Source organism: Rhinoderma darwinii, chromosome 11, assembly GCF_050947455.1.
Source record: "Rhinoderma darwinii isolate aRhiDar2 chromosome 11, aRhiDar2.hap1, whole genome shotgun sequence".
Taxonomy (NCBI): Eukaryota; Metazoa; Chordata; class Amphibia; order Anura; family Rhinodermatidae; genus Rhinoderma; species Rhinoderma darwinii.
Genome location: NC_134697.1, coordinates 96,549,829 through 96,568,053, shown reverse-complemented (window position 1 = coordinate 96,568,053; position 18,225 = coordinate 96,549,829). Strand labels below are relative to the sequence as shown.

The following is an 18,225-nucleotide window of genomic DNA, read 5'->3' as shown; positions in this document are numbered from 1 at the left end:
GTCTGCTGAGCCGTGTATCTAATCCTATCATGTGTGATACTGTCTGCTGAGCTGTGTATCTAATCCTATCATGTGTGATACTGTCTGCTGAGCCATGTATCTAATCCTATCATGTGTGATACTGTGTGCTGAGCTGTGTATCTAATCCTATCATGTGTGACACTGTCTGCTGAGCTGTGTATCTAATCCTATCATGTATGATACTATCTGCTGAGCTGTGTATCTAATCCTATCATGTGTGATACTGTCTGCTGAGCTGTATCTAATCCTATCATGTGTGATACTGTCTGCTGAGCTGTGTATCTAATCCTATCATGTGTGATACTGTCTGCTGTACTGTATATCTAATCCTATCATGTGTGATACAGTGTGCTGAGCTGTGTATCTAATCCTATCATGTGTGACACTGTCTGCTGAGCTGTGTATCTAAGCCTATCATGTGTGATACTGTCTGCTGTGCTGTGTATCTAATCCTATCATGTGTGATACTGTCTGCTGAGCTGTGTATCTAATCCTATCATGTGTGACACTGTCTGCTGAGCTGTGTATCTAAGCCTATAATATTTTCTCAATGATATTACGGGTGGGGTAACAGAAGATGGGCATTCCTCTGAGGCGCTCCACATATTAGGTCCTGTGATTGGTCCTCTGATAATTCCTGCACCGGGTCGGTTACAGATTATGTCGGGGGCTGCTGATATTCACGATTTTCATTGGTCTTTTTAAGATACGCACCCATCTCATGTGGAACCGGAAAAACCAAACCAGGGCAAGGACTAGGAGATGATGACGTCATCCATGGAGGACTGGGGTGAGTGGAGACGCTTAGTCACCTCCGACGTCGGCTATAGACGAAAACTGGCCGCCGTGCAGTCAATGTACGAGCCGCCCCCACTAAGCTCAGAGCTCGGCCACCAAAAACGTCCAACCTGAATCCTCAGATGTCTCTTAGGAGCCGTTTCTTGCCACTAGGGCCTTATTCACACGAACGTGATATGCGCGTGATTTTCACGCGCGTCGCACGGACCTATGTCAGTGAATGGGGCCGTTCAGGTTGTCAGTGAATTTCACGCCGGGTATGTGCGCGGCGTAGAACTCACGACGTGTCTTATACTTGCCCGTGTTTCGCGCAGCACACACCCATTGAAGTCAATCGCGCACTGAACACGGAAGCACTTCCAGGGGCTGCGCGTGCTGCGCGCTACAGTAGTAAAATAAATGAATGAAAACAGAAAAGCTCCTCGTGTCATAATGATGGCGGCTGCGCGAAAATCACGCAGCCGAGCACCATATGCTGCTGCCACACGGAGCTTTTGCTTGCGCCAAACGCAGCGTTTTTGAGCGTGCAAAATGGACACGTCCGTGTGAATAAGGCCTAAAAGTGGACAAAACGGCTGAAGTGGCCTTTTCTGTAATGTGTATTAAGGGTCAGGTCTGCGCCTTCATGAGGTCCTCCGCATCGTACGTTACAGTGAAGAGACAATATCAGAACATTTACGTAAAAATTACGCTGAGTTTTTTTTTTACACTTACATTTTTGTTTTTACCCTTTGTTTCAAATTAAAGGGATATTCCCAAAGAAAACTTTTTTGCCGTATATTTATGACTGATAATAATAATAATAATAATCTTTATTTATATAGCGCCAACATATTACGCAGCACTTTACAATTTAGAGGGGACATGAAACAAACAATATCAGACATTACGTAGTGACAAAGTTCATTTACAATTCAAACCTGGGGAGTGAGGACCCTGCTCGCAAGAGCTTACAATCTATGAGGAGTGAGGACCCTGCTCGCAAGAGCTTACAATCTATGAGGAGTGAGGACCCTGCTCGCAAGAGCTTACAATCTATGAGGAGTGAGGACCCTGCTCGCAAGAGCTTACAATCTATGAGGAGTGAGGACCCTGCTCGCAAGAGCTTACAATCTATGAGGAGTGAGGACCCTGCTCGCAAGAGCTTACAATCTATGAGGAGTGAGGACCCTGCTCGCAAGAGCTTACAATCTATGAGGAGTGAGGACCCTGCTCGCAAGAGCTTACAATCTATGAGGAGTGAGGACCCTGCTCGCAAGAGCTTACAATCTATGAGGAGTGAGGACCCTGCTCGCAAGAGCTTACAATCTATGAGGAGTGAGGACCCTGCTCGCAAGAGCTTACAATCTATGAGGAGTGAGGACCCTGCTCGCAAGAGCTTACAATCTATGAGGAGTGAGGACCCTGCTCGCAAGAGCTTACAATCTATGAGGAGTGAGGACCCTGCTCGCAAGAGCTTACAATCTATGAGGAGTGAGGACCCTGCTCGCAAGAGCTTACAATCTATGAGGAGTGAGGACCCTGCTCGCAAGAGCTTACAATCTATGAGGAGTGAGGACCCTGCTCGCAAGAGCTGACAATCTATGAGGAGTGAGGACCCTGCTCGCAAGAGCTTACAATCTATGAGGAGTGAGGACCCTGCTCGCAAGAGCTTACAATCTATGAGGAGTGAGGACCCTGCTCGCAAGAGCTTACAATCTATGAGGAGTGAGGACCCTGCTCGCAAGAGCTTACAATCTATGAGGAGTGAGGACCCTGCTCGCAAGAGCTTACAATCTATGAGGAGTGAGGACCCTGCTCGCAAGAGCTTACAATCTATGAGGAGTGAGGACCCTGCTCGCAAGAGCTGACAATCTATGAGGAGTGAGGACCCTGCTCGCAAGAGCTTACAATCTATGAGGAGTGAGGACCCTGCTCGCAAGAGCTTACAATCTATGAAGAGTGAGGACCCTGCTCGCAAGAGCTTACAATCTATGAGGAGTGAGGACCCTGCTCGCAAGAGCTTACAATCTATGAGGAGTGAGGACCCTGCTCGCAAGAGCTTACAATCTATGAGGAGTGAGGACCCTGCTCGCAAGAGCTTACAATCTATGAGGAGTGAGGACCCTGCTCGCAAGAGCTGACAATCTATGAGGAGTGAGGACCCTGCTCGCAAGAGCTTACAATCTATGAGGAGTGAGGACCCTGCTCGCAAGAGCTTACAATCTATGAGGAGTGAGGACCCTGCTCGCAAGAGCTTACAATCTATGAGGAGTGAGGACCCTGCTCGCAAGAGCTTACAATCTATGAGGAGTGAGGACCCTGCTCGCAAGAGCTTACAATCTATGAGAGGACCCTGCTCGCAAGAGCTTACAATCTATGAGGAGTGAGGACCCTGCTCGCAAGAGCTTACAATCTATGAGGAGTGAGGACCCTGCTCGCAAGAGCTTACAATCTATGAGGAGTGAGGACCCTGCTCGCAAGAGCTTACAATCTATGAGGAGTGAGGACCCTGCTCGCAAGAGCTTACAATCTATGAGGAGTGAGGACCCTGCTCGCAAGAGCTTACAATCTATGAGGAGTGAGGACCCTGCTCGCAAGAGCTTACAATCTATGAGGAGTGAGGACCCTGCTCGCAAGAGCTTACAATCTATGAGGACATAAGGGAGACACAAAGTGTAACAGTGTTTGTTCTGTACAATGGTCCGGCCATTTTTATACACATGCGGTGGTAACATAAAGCTGCATGAGGCGGTCACCAGCCAGTATCCGTGTATGACGGACATGAAGAGAAGGAGTGTGAGGGAATCTTAGTCTGATGACTAATCTAAAAGGAGGGCCATGGAAAGGAGTCAGATTAGGGAATGTTATCGGCCAGTCTAAATAGATGTGTTTTCAGGGCACGTTTAAAACTGTGGATATTGGGAATTAATCGGATTGTCTGGGGTAGCGCATTCCAGAGGACGGGTGCAGCACGAGAGAAATCCTGGAGATGGTAGTGGGAGGTTCGGATTATGGAGGATTTTAATCTAAGGTCGTTGGCAGAACGTAGAGCCCGAGTAGGGTGGTAGACAGAGATGAGGGAGGAGATGTAAGGAGGTGCAGCACTGGGGAGAGCTTTGTGGGTGAGAGTAATAAGTTTACATTTTATTCTGAAGGGGATGGGCAACCAGTGCAGTGACTGGCACAGGGTAGAGGCGTTGGAGTAGTGACTGGCACAGGGTAGAAGCGTTGGTGTAGTGACTGGCACAGGGTAGAGGCGTTGGTGTAGTGACTGGCACAGGGTAGAGGCGTTGGTGTAGTGACTGGCACAGATTAGAGGCGTTGGTATAGTGACTGGCACAGGGTAGAGGCGTTGGTGTAGTGACTGGCACAGGGTAGAGGCGTTGGTGCAGTGACTGGCACAGGGTAGAGGCGTTGGTGTAGTGACTGGCACAGGGTAGAAGCGTTGGTGTAGTGACTGGCACAGGGTAGAGGCGTTGGTGTAGTGACTGGCACAGGGTAGAGGCGTTGGTGTAGTGACTGGCACAGGGTAGAGGCGTTGGTGTAGTGACTGGCACAGGGTAGAGGCGTTGGTGTAGTGACTGGCACAGATTAGAGGCGTTGGTATAGTGACTGGCACAGGGTAGAGGCGTTGGTGCAGTGACTGGCACAGGGTAGAGGCGTTGGTGTAGTGACTGGCACACAGTAGAGGCGTTGGTGCAGTGACTGGCACAGATTAGAGGAGTTGGTGTAGCGGTTGGTCATAAAGATGAGCCTGGCTGCTGCATTGAGGATAGATTGGAGAGGGGAGAGTTTAGTGAGGGGAAGACCGACTAGTAATGAGTTACAGTAGTCAAGACGAGAGTGAATCAGAGAAACAATGAGAGTTTTGGCGGTTTCCTCCGTAAGAAAAGAGAGGATTCTGGAGATGTTTTTGAGGTGAAAATGACAGGAGCGTGAAAGTGATTGAATGTGAGGAGTAAAGGAAAGATCTGAGTCAAAAATAACCCCGAGACAGCGGGCGTGCTGCTTAGGAGTGATGGTAGTGATAGAGACAGCGGGCGTGCTGCTTAGGAGTTATGGTAGTGATAGAGACAGCGGGCGTGCTGCTTAGGAGTTATGGTAGTGATAGAGACAGCGGGCGTGCTGCTTAGGAGTTATGATAGTGATAGAGACAGCGGGCGTGCTGCTTAGGAGTTATGATAGTGATAGAGACAGCGGACGTGCTGCTTAGGAGTGATGGTAGTGATAGAGACAGCGGGCGTGCTGCTTAGGAGTTATGGTAGTGATAGAGACAGCGGGCGTGCTGCTTAGGAGTGATGGTAGTGATAGAGACAGCGGGCGTGCTGCTTAGGATTGATGATAGTGATAGAGACAGCGGGCGTGCTGCTTAGGAGTTATGATAGTGATAGAGACAGCGGGCGTGCTGCTTAGGAGTTATGGTAGTGATAGAGACAGCGGGCGTGCTGCTTAGGAGTTATGATAGTGATAGAGACAGCGGGCGTGCTGCTTAGGAGTTATGGTAGTGATAGAGACAGCGGGCGTGCTGCTTAGGAGTTATGATAGTGATAGAGACAGCGGGCGTGCTGCTTAGGAGTGATGGTAGTGATAGAGACAGCGGGCGTGCTGCTTAGGAGTTATGATAGTGATAGAGACAGTGGGTGTGCTGCTTAGGAGTTATGATAGTGATAGAGACAGCGGGCGTGCTGCTTAGGAGTTATGGTAGTGATAGAGACAGCGGGCGTGCTGCTTAGGAGTTATGATAGTGATAAAGACAGCGGGCGTGCTGCTTAGGAGTTATGATAGTGATAGAGACAGCGGGCGTGCTGCTTAGGAGTTATGATAGTGATAGACAGCGGGCGTGCTGCTTAGGAGTTATGATAGTGATAGAGACAGCGGGCGTGCTGCTTAGGAGTTATGATAGTGATAGAGACAGCGGGCGTGCTGCTTAGGAGTTATGATAGTGATAGAGACAGCGGGCGTGCTGCTTAGGAGTTATGATAATGATAGAGACAGCGGGCGTGCTGCTTAGGAGTTATGATAGTGATAGAGACAGCGGGCGTGCTGCTTAGGAGTTATGGTAGTGATAGAGACAGCGGGCGTGCTGCTTAGGAGTTATGATAGTGATAGAGACAGCGGGCGTGCTGCTTAGGAGTTATGGTAGTGATAGAGACAGCGGGCGTGCTGCTTAGGAGTGATGGTAGTGATAGAGACAGCGGGCGTGCTGCTTAGGAGTTATGATAGTGATAGAGACAGCGGGCGTGCTGCTTAGGAGTTATGGTAGTGATAGAGACAGCGGGCGTGCTGCTTAGGAGTTATGGTAGTGATAGAGACAGCGGGCGTGCTGCTTAGGAGTGATGGTAGTGATAGAGACAGCGGGCGTGCTGCTTAGGAGTTATGATAGTGATAGAGACAGCGGGCGTGCTGCTTAGGAGTGATGGTAGTGATAGAGACAGCGGGCGTGCTGCTTAGGAGTTATGATAGTGATAGAGACAGCGGGCGTGCTGCTTAGGAGTTATGATAGTGATAGAGACAGCGGGCGTGCTGCTTAGGAGTTATGATAGTGATAGAGACAGCGGGTTTGCTGCTTAGGAGTTATGATAGTGATAGAGACAGCGGGCGTGCTGCTTAGGAGTTATGGTAGTGATAGAGACAGCGGGCGTGCTGCTTAGGAGTGATGGTAGTGATAGAGACAGCGGGTTTGCTGCTTAGGAGTTATGGTAGTGATAGAGACAGCGGGCGTGCTGCTTAGGAGTTATGATAGTGATAGAGACAGCGGGCGTGCTGCTTAGGAGTTATGATAGTGATAGAGACAGCAGGCGTGCTGCTTATGAGTTATGGTAGTGATAGAGACAGCGGGCGTGCTGCCCAGGAGTGATGGTAGTGATAGAGACAGCGGGCGTGCTGCTTATGAGTTATGGTAGTGATAGAGACAGCGGGCGTGCTGCCCAGGAGTGATGGTAGTGATAGAGACAGCGGGCGTGCTGCTTAGGAGTTATGATAGTGATAGAGACAGCGGGTTTGCTGCTTAGGAGTTATGGTAGTAATAGAGACAGCGGGCGTGCTGCTTAGGAGTTATGGTAGTGCCACACACAGAGATGGAGACATCAGGTTTAGGTAGGTTAGTAGATGGTGGGAACACAAGGAGCTCAGTTTTAGAAAGATTCAGTTTCAGATGGAGAGAGGACATGATGTTAGAGACAGCGGACAGACAATCACTGGTGTTCTGTATTAGAGCAAGGCTGATGTCACGGGAAGAGGTATATAATTGGGTGTCATCAGCGTAGAGATGGTACTGGAAGCCAAATCTGCTGATGGTGTGTCCAATAGGGGCTGTGTAGAGAGAAAAGAGCAGCGGACCTAGGACTGATCCCTGAGGAACCCCGATATCAAGGGGAAGAGGAGAAGAAGTGGAACCAGCAAATGACACACTGAACGAGCGGTCAGAGAGATAGGAGGAAAACCAAGAGAAGCCGCGTCCTGGAGGCCAATAGAGTGGAGCATGTTAAGTAGGAGTTTGTGGTCTACAATGTCAAAGGCTGCAGAGAGATCCAGAAGAATCAGGAGAGAGGATTTACCGTCCGATTTAGCCGCCAAGAGATCATTTGAGACTTTAGTAAGGGCAGTTTCTGTGGAGTGTAGAGTGCGGAAACCAGATTGTAAGGGGTCTAGAATGGAGTTAGCAGAGAGATAGCGGATAAGGCGAGAGTAGACCAAGCGTTCCAGGAGTTTGGAGATGAAGGGCAGATTAGAGACTGGTCGGTAGTTGGCAGCGCTGGATGGGTCAAGAGTTGTTTTTTTCAGTAATGGGTTTATAATGGCATGTTTAAAAGCGGAGGGAAAGATACCAGAGGAAAGAGAGAGGTAAAATATTTTAGTCAGGTGACCAGTGACAGCTGGGGAGAGGGACTGGAGGAGGTGTGAGGGGAGAGGGACTGGAGGAGGTGTGAGGGGAGAGGGACTGGAGGAGGTGTGAGGGGAGAGAGACTGGAGGAGGTGTGAGGGGACAGGATCACTAGGGCAGGTAGAAGGACGAGAAGAAGAGAGGAGCCTCGAGACAGCTGGGGAGAGGAGACTGGAGGAGGTGTGAGGGGAGAGGAGACTGGAGGAGGTGTGAGGGGAGAGGAGACTGGAGGAGGTGTGAGGGGAGAGGAGACTGGAGGAGGTGTGAGGGGAGAGGAGACTGGAGGAGGTGTGAGGGGAGAGGGACTGGAGGAGGTGTGAGGGGAGAGGAGACTGGAGGAGGTGTGAGGGGAGAGGGACTGGAGGAGGTGTGAGGGGAGAGGAACTGGAGGAGGTGTGAGGGGAGAGGAACTGGAGGAGGTGTGAGGGGAGAGGGACTGGAGGAGGTGTGAGCGGATAGGATCACTAGGGCAGGTAGAAGGACGAGAAGAAGAGAGGAGCCTCGAGACAGCTGGGGAGAGGAGACTGGAGGAGGTGTGAGGGGAGAGGAGACTGGAGGAGGTGTGAGGGGAGAGGAGACTGGAGGAGGTGTGAGGGGAGAGGGACTGGAGGAGGTGTGAGGGGAGAGGAGACTGGAGGAGGTGTGAGGGGAGAGGGACTGGAGGAGGTGTGAGGGGAGAGGGACTGGAGGAGGTGTGAGGGGAGAGGAGACTGGAGGAGGTGTGAGGGGAGAGGAACTGGAGGAGGTGTGAGGGGAGAGGAACTGGAGGAGGTGTGAGGGGAGAGGGACTGGAGGAGGTGTGAGGGGAGAGGAGACTAGAGGAGGTGTGAGGGGAGAGGAGACTGGAGGAGGTGTGAGGGGAGAGGAGACTGGAGGAGGTGTGAGGGGAGAGGAGACTGGAGGAGGTGTGAGGGGAGAGGAGACTGGAGGAGGTGTGAGGGGAGAGGGACTGGAGGAGGTGTGAGGGGAGAGGGACTGGAGGAGGTGTGAGGGGAGAGGGACTGGAGGAGGTGTGAGGGGAGAGGGACTGGAGGAGGTGTGAGGGGATAGGATCTCTAGGGCAGGTAGTAGGACGAGAAGAAGTAAGGAGCCTCAAGACTTCTTCTTCAGTTATTGGGTCGAATGCTGAGAGTGAAGAAGAGGGAGTGCGGGAGGGAAGGGGATCGATGTTACTAGGGGACTGGGAGATAATATCATGCCGGATGTTGTCAATTTTAACTTTAAAATAATTGGCCAGGTCTTCAGCACTGAGATCTGTGATTGGCGTCTGCACTTTAGGACTAAGGAGGGAGTGAAAAGTATCAAAGAGTCGTTTTGGATTATTAGATAGTGTGGAGATGAGAGAAGTGAAGTAGACTTGTTTGGCTCGGTGAAGGGCAGAGTTGTAAGTTTTGAGCATAAATTTGTAATGGAGGAAATCTGCAGCCAAATGCGATTTTTTCCACAGTCGTTCGGCACATCTCAAGCACCACTGAAGAAAGCGGGATTGAGGCGTGTGCCAGGGTTGTCGTCGTCTTTGTCGGGTGGTTCGGAGTGTATGGGGGGCTGCTTCATCCAATGTATTTTTGAGAGTGTTATTATAATGTTTGGCAGCCAGATTGGGACAGGAGAGGGAAGAGATAGGGGACAATGAGGACTGTAGACTGTCTATGAGTTTCACAGTGTTAATGGCATGTAGATTTCTGTATGTCTGATACGTAGGGATGACCTGAGGAGGCCGAGAATAATTGATAATAAAGGAGAGAAGATTGTGGTCAGAAAGCGGGAGAGGAGAGTTAATAAAGTGAGAAACTGAGCAGAGATGGAAGAAGACCAGGTCAAGTGAATGCCCGTCCTCATGTGTAGGAGAGTTAGAAAGTTGTGACAGACCTAGGGACGAGGTTAAAGATAGAAACTGGGAGGCAGATGAGGAGATTGGGTTATCAATGGGGATGTTGAAGTCACCCATGATGAGAGTGGGTGTTTCAGAGGATAGAAATTGTGGAAGCCAGGCAGCAAAATGATCCAGGAATTGGCGGGGTGAGCCCGGTGGGCGGTAGACAACTGCCACTCGGAGGGAAAAGGGTGAAAGAGTCTCAGGGTGTGGACTTCAAAAGAGGGAAATGTGAGTGAGGGGACTGGCGGAATGACCTGGAAAGTGCAGTGTGGGGAAAGAAATATACCTACTCCTCCACCCTGCCTGTTCTCAGGTCTGGTGTATACCTACCCCTCCACCCTGCCTGTTCTCAGGTCCGGGGTATACCTACTCCTCCACCCTGCCTGTTCTCAGGTCTGGTGTATACCTACCCCTCCACCCTGCCTGTTCTCAGGTCCGGGGTATACCTACTCCTCCACCCTGCCTGTTCTCTGGTCTAGTGTATACCTACTCCTCCACCCTGCCTGTTCTCAGGTCTGGTGTATACCTACTCCTCCACCCTGCCTGTTCTCAGGTCTGGTGTATACCTACTCCTCCACCCTGCCTGTTCTCTGGTCTAGTGTATACCTACTCCTCCACCCTGCCTGTTCTCAGGTCTGGTGTATACCTACTCTTCCACCCTGCCTGTTCTCAGGTCTGGTGTATACCTACTCCTCCACCCTGCCTGTTCTCAGGTCCGGGGTATACCTACTCCTCCACCCTGCCTGTTCTCAGGTCTGGTGTATACCTACTCCTCCACCCTGCCTGTTCTCAGGTCCAGGGTATACCTACTCCTCCACCCTGCCTGTTCTCAGGTCTAGTGTATACCTACTCCTCCACCCTGCCTGTTCTCAGGTCTGGTGTATACCTACTCCTCCACCCTGCCTGTTCTCAGGTCTAGTGTATACCTACTCCTCCACCCTGCCTGTTCTCAGGTCTGGTGTATACCTACTCCTCCACCCTGCCTGTTCTCAGGTCTAGTGTATATCTACTCCTCCACCCTGCCTGTTCTCAGGTCTGGTGTATACCTACTCCTCCACCCTGCCTGTTCTCAGGTCCGGGGTATACCTACTCCTCCACCCTGCCTGTTCTCAGGTCTGGTGTATACCTACTCCTCCACCCTGCCTGTTCTCAGGTCCAGGGTATACCTACTCCTCCACCCTGCCTGTTCTCAGGTCTAGTGTATACCTACTCCTCCACCCTGCCTGTTCTCAGGTCTGGTGTATACCTACTCCTCCACCCTGCCTGTTCTCAGGTCTAGTGTATACCTACTCCTCCACCCTGCCTGTTCTCAGGTCTGGTGTATACCTACCCCTCCACCCTGCCTGTTCTCAGGTCCGGGGTATACCTACTCCTCCACCCTGCCTGTTCTCTGGTCTAGTGTATACCTACTCCTCCACCCTGCCTGTTCTCAGGTCTGGTGTATACCTACTCCTCCACCCTGCCTGTTCTCAGGTCTGGTGTATACCTACTCCTCCACCCTGCCTGTTCTCTGGTCTAGTGTATACCTACTCCTCCACCCTGCCTGTTCTCAGGTCTGGTGTATACCTACTCTTCCACCCTGCCTGTTCTCAGGTCTGGTGTATACCTACTCCTCCACCCTGCCTGTTCTCAGGTCCGGGGTATACCTACTCCTCCACCCTGCCTGTTCTCAGGTCTGGTGTATACCTACTCCTCCACCCTGCCTGTTCTCAGGTCCAGGGTATACCTACTCCTCCACCCTGCCTGTTCTCAGGTCTAGTGTATACCTACTCCTCCACCCTGCCTGTTCTCAGGTCTGGTGTATACCTACTCCTCCACCCTGCCTGTTCTCAGGTCTAGTGTATACCTACTCCTCCACCCTGCCTGTTCTCAGGTCTGGTGTATACCTACTCCTCCACCCTGCCTGTTCTCAGGTCTAGTGTATATCTACTCCTCCACCCTGCCTGTTCTCAGGTCTGGTGTATACCTACTCCTCCACCCTGCCTGTTCTCAGGTCTGGTGTATACCTACTCCTCCACCCTGCCTGTTCTCAGGTCTGGTGTATACCTACTCCTCCACCCTGCCTGTTCTCCGGTCTAGTGTATACCTGCTCCTCCACCCTGCCTGTTCTCAGGTCTGGTGTATACCTATTCCTCCACCCTGCCTGTTCTCAGGTCTGGTGTATACCTACTCCTCCACCCTGCCTGTTCTCTGGTCTGGTGTATACCTACTTCTCCACCCTGCCTGTTCTCAGGTCTGGTGTATACCTACTCCTCCACCCTGCCTGTTCTCAGGTCTAGTGTATATCTACTCCTCCACCCTGCCTGTTCTCAGGTCTGGTGTATACCTACTCCTCCACCCTGCCTGTTCTCAGGTCTGGTGTATACCTACTCCTCCACCCTGCCTGTTCTCAGGTCTAGTGTATACCTACTCCTCCACCCTGCCTGTTCTCAGGTCCGGGGTATATCTACTCCTCCACCCTGCCTGTTCTCAGGTCTAGTGTATACCTACTCCTCCACCCTGCCTGTTCTCAGGTCTGGTGTATACCTACTCCTCCACCCTGCCTGTTCTCAGGTCTGGGGTATACCTACTCCTCCACCCTGCCTGTTCTCAGGTCTAGTGTATACCTACTCCTCCACCCTGCCTGTTCTCAGGTCTAGTGTATACCTACTCCTCCACCCTGCCTGTTCTCAGGTTTTTGGTATACCTACTCCTCCACCCTGCCTGTTCTCAGGTCTGGTGTATACCTACTCCTCCACCCTGCCTGTTCTCAGGTCTAGTGTATACCTACTCCTCCACCCTGCCTGTTCTCAGGTCTAGTGTATACCTACTCCTCCACCCTGCCTGTTCTCAGGTCTGGTGTATACCTACTCCTCCACCCTGCCTGTTCTCAGGTCTAGTGTATATCTACTCCTCCACCCTGCCTGTTCTCAGGTCTGGTGTATACCTACTCCTCCACCCTGCCTGTTCTCAGGTCCGGGGTATACCTTCTCCTCCACCCTGCCTGTTCTCAGGTCTGGTGTATACCTATTCCTCCACCCTGCCTGTTCTCAGGTCTGGTGTATACCTACTCCTCCACCCTGCCTGTTCTCTGGTCTGGTGTATACCTACTTCTCCACCCTGCCTGTTCTCAGGTCTGGTGTATACCTACTCCTCCACCCTGCCTGTTCTCAGGTCTAGTGTATATCTACTCCTCCACCCTGCCTGTTCTCAGGTCTGGTGTATACCTACTCCTCCACCCTGCCTGTTCTCAGGTCTGGTGTATACCTACTCCTCCACCCTGCCTGTTCTCAGGTCTAGTGTATACCTACTCCTCCACCCTGCCTGTTCTCAGGTCCGGGGTATATCTACTCCTCCACCCTGCCTGTTCTCAGGTCTAGTGTATACCTACTCCTCCACCCTGCCTGTTCTCAGGTCTGGTGTATACCTACTCCTCCACCCTGCCTGTTCTCAGGTCTAGTGTATATCTACTCCTCCACCCTGCCTGTTCTCAGGTCTGGTGTATACCTACTCCTCCACCCTGCCTGTTCTCTGGTCTGGTGTATACCTACTCCTCCACCCTGCCTGTTCTCAGGTCTAGTGTATACCTACTCCTCCACCCTGCCTGTTCTCAGGTTTTGGGTATACCTACTCCTCCACCCTGCCTGTTCTCAGGTCTAGTGTATACCTACTCCTCCACCCTGCCTGTTCTCAGGTCCGGGGTATATCTACTCCTCCACCCTGCCTGTTCTCAGGTCTAGTGTATACCTACTCCTCCACCCTGCCTGTTCTCAGGTCCGGGGTATATCTACTCCTCCACCCTGCCTGTTCTCAGGTCTAGTGTATACCTACTCCTCCACCCTGCCTGTTCTCAGGTCTGGTGTATACCTACTCCTCCACCCTGCCTGTTCTCAGGTCTGGTGTATACCTACTACTCCACCCTGCCTGTTCTCAGGTCTGGGGTATACCTACTCCTCCACCCTGCCTGTTCTCAGGTCTAGTGTATACCTACTCCTCCACCCTGCCTGTTCTCAGGTCTAGTGTATACCTACTCCTCCACCCTGCCTGTTCTCAGGTCTGGTGTATACCTACTCCTCCACCCTGCCTGTTCTCAGGTCTAGTGTATATCTACTCCTCCACCCTGCCTGTTCTCAGGTCTAGTGTATACCTACTCCTCCACCCTGCCTGTTCTCAGGTCTAGTGTATATCTACTCCTCCACCCTGCCTGTTCTCAGGTCTGGTGTATACCTACTCCTCCACCCTGCCTGTTCTCTGGTCTGGTGTATACCTACTCCTCCACCCTGCCTGTTCTCAGGTCTAGTGTATACCTACTCCTCCACCCTGCCTGTTCTCAGGTTTTGGGTATACCTACTCCTCCACCCTGCCTGTTCTCAGGTCTAGTGTATACCTACTCCTCCACCCTGCCTGTTCTCAGGTCCGGGGTATATCTACTCCTCCACCCTGCCTGTTCTCAGGTCTAGTGTATACCTTCTCCTCCACCCTGCCTGTTCTCAGGTCTAGTGTATACCTTCTCCTTCACCCTGCCTGTTCTCTGGTCTGGTGTATACCTACTCCTCCACCCTGCCTGTTCTCAGGTCCGGGGTATACCTACTCCTCCACCCTGCCTGTTCTCAGGTCTAGTGTATACCTACTCCTCCACCCTGCCTGTTCTCAGGTCTGGTGTATACCTACTCCTCCACCCTGCCTGTTCTCAGGTCTGGGGTATACCTACTCCTCCACCCTGCCTGTTCTCAGGTCTAGTGTATACCTACTCCTCCACCCTGCCTGTTCTCAGGTCTAGTGTATACCTACTCCTCCACCCTGCCTGTTCTCAGGTCTGGTGTATACCTACTCCTCCACCCTGCCTGTTCTCAGGTCTAGTGTATATCTACTCCTCCACCCTGCCTGTTCTCAGGTCTAGTGTATACCTACTCCTCCACCCTGCCTGTTCTCAGGTCTAGTGTATATCTACTCCTCCACCCTGCCTGTTCTCAGGTCTGGTGTATACCTACTCCTCCACCCTGCCTGTTCTCTGGTCTGGTGTATACCTACTCCTCCACCCTGCCTGTTCTCAGGTCTAGTGTATACCTACTCCTCCACCCTGCCTGTTCTCAGGTTTTGGGTATACCTACTCCTCCACCCTGCCTGTTCTCAGGTCTAGTGTATACCTACTCCTCCACCCTGCCTGTTCTCAGGTCCGGGGTATATCTACTCCTCCACCCTGCCTGTTCTCAGGTCTAGTGTATACCTACTCCTCCACCCTGCCTGTTCTCAGGTCTGGTGTATACCTACTCCTCTACCCTGCCTGTTCTCAGGTCTGGTGTATACCTACTCCTCCACCCTGCCTGTTCTCAGGTCTAGTGTATACCTACTCCTCCACCCTGCCTGTTCTCAGGTCCGGGGTATATCTACTCCTCCACCCTGCCTGTTCTCAGGTCTAGTGTATACCTACTCCTCCACCCTGCCTGTTCTCAGGTCTAGTGTATATCTACTCCTCCACCCTGCCTGTTCTCAGGTCTAGTGTATACCTACTCCTCCACCCTGCCTGTTCTCAGGTCTAGTGTATATCTACTCCTCCACCCTGCCTGTTCTCAGGTCTGGTGTATACCTACTCCTCCACCCTGCCTGTTCTCAGGTCCGGGGTATACCTTCTCCTCCACCCTGCCTGTTCTCAGGTCTAGTGTATACCTACTCCTCCACCCTGCCTGTTCTCAGGTCTGGTGTATACCTACTCCTCCACCCTGCCTGTTCTCAGGTCTAGGGGCATGAGAGAACTGGAGACCACCATAACATAGAGCAGCAGGGGAAGCCGTGTCAGACAGGTGTAGCCATGTTTCTGTAAGAGCCAGAAGGTTGAGAGAGTTAGAATGGAATAAGTCATGAATAAAGGTGAGTTTGTTGCACACGGACCGAGAGTTCCAGAGAGCACAGTTAAAAGAGACAGGAGAAGACACACAAGGAATGGCAAGAGGATTTGCAGGGTTTCTATGTGTGACAGGTAAGTGGTTGAGCTTGGCAGAAGAAAAGGGAGGACCAGGGTTGGGAGAGATGTCCCCTGCAGCGAGTAGCAGGAAAATGGAGAGAGACAGCAGATGTTTCAGTGATTTATGAGACTGATTTTTATGTTGGGCAGTGGGATGAGATGGGTTAAGTTGATTGAGGAAAGTGAATAATGAATGGGAGCTGTACATGGGCGAGGCAAGGAGAGAGGGACTGATGTGGACTGTTTTTTGGCAAGACTGATCCATGTCTGATAGATCCGGGCCGGCCAACAGTATCCAAGTAAACACCCAACATGATAAAACGCCCCGAAATCATGAACGGTTTACATTCAGGACTGACATTGTCCATATAAAGTGATGACATCACTTTATAAGGTGGGAATAACCCTTTCACCACCATGGATCTGGGAAGTACGGACCAGTCCTGTATCTAGTATTCTAACATATGTGTAACATGTAATAGCCCATCAGTATACTGCAGTGGTCTTCTACCTCTGACTCCCTAGTTTACCTGACCGTAGACTTGTAGCACATGATGGGAGTCTTAATGTGAACAATTGGAGAGCCACAGGTTAAAAAACACTGCATAGTGATGTACAACATCCTCTTCAGTCCCCAGCATGGCTCCACTCTCAGCCTCAGTCCCCAGGATAGCCATTCTTGTCAGTCACCACCATGATTCCCCTCTCCTCCGTCCCTAACATGGCACCACTCTCCCCAGCATTGGTTTCCTCTTCTCAGTTTCCAGCATGGCTCCTCTGTCCCCGCCATGGCTCCCCTCTCCTCAGTCCCCAGCACGGCTACCCTTTACTTAGTCCCCAGCACGGCTCCTTTTTCTTCAGGCCCTTAGCGTGGTTCCCCTCTCCTCTGTCCCCAGCATCGCTATTCGCTACTCTCTCATTAATCCACAGAATGGCTCCCCTCTCCTCAGTTTCCCAGCGTGGCACCCTTCTTCTCTTATTCTACCCAGCATAGCTACCCTCTCCTCAGTCCCCAGCATAGCTCCCCTCTCCTCATTTTACCCAACATCGCTACCCTCTCCTCAGTCCCCAGTATAGTTCCCCTCTCCTTCTATCCAGCATGGTACCCTCTCCTCAGTCCCCAGCACGGCTCCCCTCTACATAGTTCCCAGCATGACTCCACTTTCCTCAGTATGTTTCCCCTCTCCAATCATTCTACCCAGCATGGCTCCCCTTTCCTCAGTCACCAGCAGGGCTCCGCTCACCCTAGTCCCCAGAATGGCTCTCCTCTCATTCTACCCAGGCTAACTTGTTTTACTCCAAGCGATGGCTCCTTCCTCCCCAGCTAGTGACTGGCGGTGCTGCGGCTTACAGCGCAAGCTTAGCTCTGTTCACACACAGCGTGACGTGACCTTGGCAGCTTTCCTCCTCTGACTCTCTCCCGTCCTCCAGTAAGTGGTGCCACGCTCCCCTGCACTGCATTTAATCAAAGGATACATCAGCGCCGTGAAGGAGGAAGCAAGAGAAGAGATTCAAAGCTTTGCAGCTGCCTCCTGCCCTCTGCCCGGCCTTACTGTCCTGCGCTAAACTTCATTTCATAAGACAGCGCAGCGCAGAGAAGTGTCATGTACGTTACGCATGCGGTCTGGGTACCAGCAAAAACACTATTCAAAAAGGATGGTGTCCGGTCAGAATGAGAGGCGGCCACTGTGTATAGACTATAATAGAATAGCAAATCTGTTCCATTGTATATACGACTGAGAAGTTTTAAAAAAATTCTAATTGTTCTCATCATTTTAATTATTATTATTACGGTATATGAATATATTTTTCACATTTATTTTTCCCTTTTATCTTTTCAGACTTCTCATCAACATTTGGAAAAACTGACCGATCCGCTGCTCCGCTACGACTCTCCTGACATTTTACTTACTGTTGGAAATTCGACTTCTTCCTTCTCCGAATCTCAGAGCGGGAGACGCCTTAATGTAAATTTATCCTTCTCGTCCACGGCCAAACAAGACGTGGCGTCCGCCATCCAGCCGACCGACCAAAAACGCCAAACCTGCCAAACGATACGTGTTTTAATAACATATTGTAAAGTTACATAAGAGCCTTAGGCTACGTTCACACAGGGTGGATCCGCCCCGGGCACCGCAGGGAATTCCGCATTATTTGTGCTACGTGTGAACCTTAGGACCTCAGCTTGCTGCAAAAAAAATGTTCTTTTAAGGCCTGGCTTAATGTGGACTGGCTTCCTGCCATAAAGTGAGGCTCTGCTGATGCTGCAAAATAAAGCAAATTTGTATTTTTCACGTTTCGGACTTTTACAGAAGTATTTTTGTTATTATGTAAGGGCTAAAGAGCCACGTGTCGAGAAAATTTATTGATTGCCTATGTGATGGCGTTGTAACACGCAACCTAACGCGACTGTGACGCAATTATCGCGGATTCTCCAACGTGCTGAAATTTAGTTGCACCTGTAGATAGCAGTGTAAATCACGTACGACTAGCGTGCGGCAGGTTTTTATAAGGTCAGGAAAAAAAAAGTGAGCGTAAGCGCGACCTGCATGTGAATGGCGGCCAAGGAAAGTTGCGTCACATTTCATGTCGTGGAGCCCGAGCCAAAATCTTCAGAAATATTTTGTCTTTTAGATTTTGGCCATTTTTGCCGCGTGTATCACATTACCGTCTTTGTCAGACTATAAGGGTATGTTCACACATGAACGCCTTGAAAAACGGCCG

The 18,225-nt window shown here is 51.1% G+C and overlaps 1 long non-coding RNA gene across 1 annotated transcript in view; it reads left to right on the top strand.

The window, feature by feature from the left end:
- Positions 1-17,800, top strand: part of LOC142663474 (uncharacterized) — a 47,558-nt gene extending 29,758 nt beyond the window's left edge. Inside the window, exons 3-4 of the long non-coding RNA XR_012851095.1 lie at positions 728-811; positions 17,343-17,800. This is a non-coding gene — a long non-coding RNA (uncharacterized LOC142663474). The remainder of the gene's footprint in view (positions 1-727; positions 812-17,342) is intronic.
- The last annotated feature ends 425 nt before the right edge of the window (positions 17,801-18,225 follow it).